The sequence below is a fragment of the Trichomycterus rosablanca genome, chromosome 27 (genome assembly GCF_030014385.1).
Source record: "Trichomycterus rosablanca isolate fTriRos1 chromosome 27, fTriRos1.hap1, whole genome shotgun sequence".
NCBI lineage: Eukaryota > Metazoa > Chordata > Actinopteri > Siluriformes > Trichomycteridae > Trichomycterus > Trichomycterus rosablanca.
Window position 1 is genome coordinate 9,230,749 of NC_086014.1, and position 5,965 is coordinate 9,236,713.

The following is a 5,965-nucleotide window of genomic DNA, read 5'->3' on the forward strand; positions in this document are numbered from 1 at the left end:
TGGAGGGTTAGCTGCTCGTCCGTCCGTCTCTCGTTAGGCTGATTTATGTGCGAGCCGCATTAGCGGCGAAATGGCATGCAGAACCCGCGCGGCGTTTCGGAGATTGATCGAGACGACGAGGATGAGGACTGAGGTTGCCAAGGGTCCAAGCGCTCATACGGTACTCACCGTTCTGCCTCATTTAGCGTGCATAAGTACTGGCACATACTTAAAGCACGTAGCCACGCATCCACCGAGAGGGTCTATATGTGGCATAATGTATCATTGTCTATTTGTGATGCATTTGTATTCAATTTTTTATAATGATAGGACTGCAGACGTCAACTTCGAGCTTTAAAATCAATAAATTTTCATTAATATTTATAATTCCTCTTACTTCCACAAATAAGTTGGACACAGTTGATGCACATGCTGAAACATAATTGTTATGACTTAAAAGCAGCCCCTTAAAACCACGGGTCTGGTCTGACATCTCTTGTATAAGCTTTTCACTACACCCCCCTTTTTGTACGGCTCACGAATACAAACATGACAGACTCCCGGGCTAAATGGTTAGCATATTAGCACTTTGTAACTTCCAGAACCAAAATCAGAGCTGGCCTGTGGCATTGGCAGTATAGGAGAATGCCGTCCATTTATGAGGTTCCTATCTATCTATCATCTATCTGTCTGTCTATCTATCTATCTATCTATCTATCTATCTATCTATCTATCTATCTATCTATCTATCTATCTATCTATCTATCTATCTATCTATCTATCTATCTATCTATCTATCTATCTATCTATCTATCTTTAAAGTTCTGTATGTCAGTCTATCTATCTATCTATCTGTCTGTCTGTCTGTCTATCTATCTATCTATCTATCTATCTATCTATCTATCTATCTATCTATCTATCTATCTATCTATCTATCTATCTATCTATCTATCTATCTATAAAGCTCTGTCTGTCTGTCTATCTTTCTCTCTGTCTCTGTCTGTGCCTCTCTGTCTGTCTATTTACCAATCTATCATCTACAGAGCTCTGTCTGTCTGTCTATCTGTCTATCTATCTGTGTATCTATATATCTGTCTATCTGCCTATCTATGTCTGTCTATCTGTGTAGCTATGTATCTGTCTATTTATCTGTCTGTCTGTCTATCTAGCTGTGTATCTATAATCTATCTATCCGTCCGTCCGTCTGTCCATCTGTCTATCTGTCTGTCTGTCTGGCAACCTATCTATCTATCTATCTATCTATCTATCTATCTATCTATCTATCTATCTATCTATCTATCTATCTATCTATCTATCTATCTATCTATCTATCTATCTATCTATCTATCCCTATCTGTCTGTCTGACAGCCTATCTATCTATAAAGCTCTGTCTGTCTGTCTTCCAAATACCTAAAATAGATCTCCTAGAAGCCTAAAGATCATCTTTAGCTTTGTAAAAGTCATCAAAACATTCATTAGATCAACATCCACTTTAATAACTGACCCCCTCAGCAGTTTTCGCTCCAACCCTCGTGTTTTATTGCAATCAGCGACCTTGTCATCCTGCACGGAAGAAATGCGGCAGAAATAATTATATAACGCATTTGGGGTCTGGATTGAAGTGTTCCTGTAAGAATTCCAGTGGTGTAAGCAATTTATTTCTTAAGACGTAGTTCATATTGTTTAAGACACGTCGTATATCTGTCAGCCGTGACGCAAAATATGGCTTTAATAAACCATCAGACACAAAAAGGGGGCACGGAAGAAATATTTCTTGGAGGGTTTTTTTCCTGAAAAAATATCAGGGTCAGCGTTTATTATCTCCTAAAGAGGAAACAGAATGAGAGAGTGGTTCTCTAGCAGGCACAGTATTTACCCATTTAGTTTTGTTTCTTTGATTGTACAGAGAAAATAAAGTCAAACATACACCATGCCAACAGAATCAAATGCGCTGTGCTTCCACTGGTGCTGACCCCGTTACAATTGAGGAGAGCGAGACTGTCACGCGCCCCCTCTGACACGTGTGCAGTACCCGACTGCATCTTTTCACCTGCACGAGGCGAGTTCATATGCGGATCAGCTTTGTGTACGGAGAGCCACACCCAAATCAGCATTATTCCTCGACTCTGTGCAGACGGCATCAATCAGCCAGCAGAGGCCGCAATTCCATCAGAGCCAGCAGAGCTGTGTTTCGAACCGACGAGTTTGAAATGTCAGCTCTGGTGTGCTGGCGTGTTTTACCGCTGCGCCACCTGAGCGGCACAACAATTTTTAAGGTTTATTTTGATGTCTTAGTTTTTATGTTCATATTACAAACCTCCACAGTAATTGTACCGTAGTTACATTTTTGAAGAGCGGCTTCCAGCTTGGCTAACTACAAATACATCGTTAAATGTGTTTGCCCAGAATTTGATCTAGTAAATACAAGAGTAAATGCTAAAGAACTTTAAATTGAAGGCGCTAACAGGTTTTAAAATACTAACTAGACAGAAGTAACAAATAGCAGGTGAGAGTCAATAAGCACAGACACACTGAGCATATGAGCACATATATTTATTATGATTTTAATCTTTTAGGACATGTCTTTGGACTGTGGGAGGAAACCGGAGCTCCTGGAAGAAATCCATGCAGACACTGGGAGAACATGCAAACTCTACACAGAAAGGACCCAAACCCAGGACCTTCTCACTGTAAGTTGACTGTGCTTACCACTCAATGAACGTGCTGTTCCCATGAATGAAAGACACAAAATGGAATAAAAAACAGTGTGAAATGTAGACGTTGTAGATAATAATATAATATATTTAATATAATATAATGTAATTAATATAATATAATATAATTAATATAAATAATATAATTAATATAATATAATATAATATTATGTAATATAATGTAAATGTAATAATATAATTTAATATATAATATAATATAATGTATTATACTATAAAATAATATAATGTAATGTAAATGTAATAATATAGTACAATGTAATATAATATAGTATAACATAAAATAATATGTAATATAATATAAAATAATACGTATATTATAGTATAATATAAAATAATATAATGTAATATAATATAAAATAAAATAATGTAATAAAATATAAAATATACAATAATATATATAATTATTGTAATATAATACAAAATAATATAAAATAAAATTATATAATATATAGTATAAAATAATGTAATATAATAAATATAATAAATATAATTAATCTAATCTAATCTAATATGATATATGATATGATATAATATATAATATAATATAATATAATTTATATAAAGGAATATAAATAATGTAATGTAATATAATATAAAATAATATAATATAATATAAAAAATATAAAATGAATAATATTATAAAAAACATTATAATATAATGTAATGTAATATAATATATAATATAATATTTTATTATAGTTATTATTATTTAATTATTTGAAATATATCTACTACCACAAACATAATTACAATTTTTTTTAATGAATTATTTATTTATAAATGTAATTATTTATTGAATTATATATTTTGTTATAAGACAAAATCAGGAAAATATCCCTGACACATTTTACTGTGATACATTTATTTCTGTTATTTAATTTAATCAATAAATACATTTTATTAGTATTTTATCCGAAGCAGCTACACATTTAGCTACATTCTTATTTTTTGTAGCTCCTCAATGTAAAACAAACTAATATAAATGCTTGTGTGTATCAGGCTGTATTTGGGCTGTGGGTGGTAGCCGGTGGCAGCGGCGGCTGGTGTAAAACGGCATGATTGTTTTAATGGTGGGGCGGACCCTGGCCGGCTGTAATTAGCTTGCTGCAGGTTGCTAGGCCCAGCTCATTTGTGTCAGGCGGCGAGTAATTGTGTTGTAAAGTACAGGCAGGGTGAGTGATGGAGCCAGCCAGCGCTGAAGCTGATTTGTTAGGCTGTGGCCTCGCTGTACGCCTTACTAAAGCATCTTGATGTATTTATTTACACCACGCGAGTATAAAAGGAAATCAGGAGCGGGGATAGTAAATGAGAGCCAGGAAGTTTCATTTCATCACTGCCTGCGGTTGGTGTGTGATGCAGGCTGCTGATTGGAAGTGTAGATGTGTATGTTAATATGTATATGCGCTATATGACTATAGGGTTTGCTGACATCGCGTTTCAAAACCATAGACATTAATATACAGTTGGCCTTGCCCTTTTGCAACTATAACAGCCTACACTCTTCTTGAAAGGCTTCATTTTGGCTGGCAGAGGGGGCAAGGAGGTACAGATGATCGATGTGTCAGTTCTGTTTAACTGCCAGTGATCTGAGCCTTGTTGGCATTAATTCGCTCCAGGTGGAAGTTCCTCTATATGTTACGGTTTCTTCCTTTCTGCCACCTTCTTAACATACATTAATATAGTCGTCCTCCCTGTTGCAACATTAACAGCCTGGAAAGGCAGAAGACCAGGTGATTAATAAATAGAGCAGATGAGAATGTACGGATATTTGTGTGTAAATATCTGTAAGTCGGGTTCCTCTGCTCTGCCATTTTGGCTTGCAGAGGGGGCACGGAGGCACAGATGATTGACGTGTCAGTTCTTTTTAACTGACAGTCATCTGAGACTTGTTAGCATTAATCTGCTCCAAATGGAAGTTCTTCTATATATCACGGTTTCTCCCTTTCAGATTTGCCACCTTTTTCATGTACATTAAATTGATATGCCTACCGTATACAAATGCTACATTATACCAACAGTCAATGACTTGTTTGACCTGCCACTATTTATATTGCTGTAAGTCACGCCCCTCTGCGTGTCCCTCTGCATTTTGGCCGGCAGGGGGCACGGAGGCACAAGTTATTGATGTCAGTTCCTTTTAACTGTCAATTACTTCTGCCTTGGTAGCATTAAGTCGCTCCAGGTGGACGTTCTTCTATATATTACGGTTTCTCCCTCTCAGATTTGCCACCCTCTTTATTGACATTAATATAGTCTTCGCTTCTTCGCAACGCTAACAGCATACACTCCTTTGGAAAGGCTTTTCTCAAAGTTTGGGATGTGAATATGAATTTGTGCACATTTTGTTGTTTTAATACTATGTCAAAGGTGTTAATAAGTCTAGAATATAATGGAAAATTATAAATGAGAATGTAAGGGTATTTGTGTGTGAGTATCCATAAACTTTGCTGTGGGTCGAGTCCCGCTGCGCTGTCATTGTGGTCGGCAAAGGGGGCACGGAGGCACAGATGATTGATTTGTCAGTTCTGTTTAACTGACAGTGATCTGATATGAGGCAATTATTTGCTCCAGGTGGAAGTTCCTCTATATATTACGGTTTCTTCCTCTCACATTTGCCAGCTCTTTTATCTGGCAAACTTGCTTTAATCTGTGAAATCGGGATGCTGTGCCGGCATCCTTTATCTACTTTCAGCCAACAGTGTTACTGTGCCACATTTGGAATCATTTGGACAATGCTTTATGGGTGTAGTTGCAGCATGAATGCCATCAAACCTAAAAAAAAAATTAGCTGAAGCTCCGTCACATTGAGTTTTAATTCCGACTTGTATTTTTCTATCTGTATATATTTATGCGAGTGTGTGTGGATACATACGCGTGTGTTCGCTTCAGGGTAGGGTACCAGCGGCGCCGCCTTTTAATATCGTGTGTAGAGCAGACGCTGCAGGCAGGCCTCCAGGCAACCCTCAGGGCCTTTGAGATGCCAGAAGACACTCACCTGCTTAACACACACACGTGTCAATGCCTACTCGTGCCATTCTTTTAGAAATGAGTAAATCATATACCCTGCAGCCTCTCTCTGTTCTCAGTCTCTCTCTGAGACCACTTAATTCCTTCGCTTCCACTCGGAAAGCGGGGCAGTACTTCAATCACGAATAAAAAAAGAGAAGAAAGGACGTTAAAAACATACCTGGAGGTTAGCAAAGCCGAATCGAATCCGAAGCCGTGGCGAGGGGCGGCTATTAGCACTACA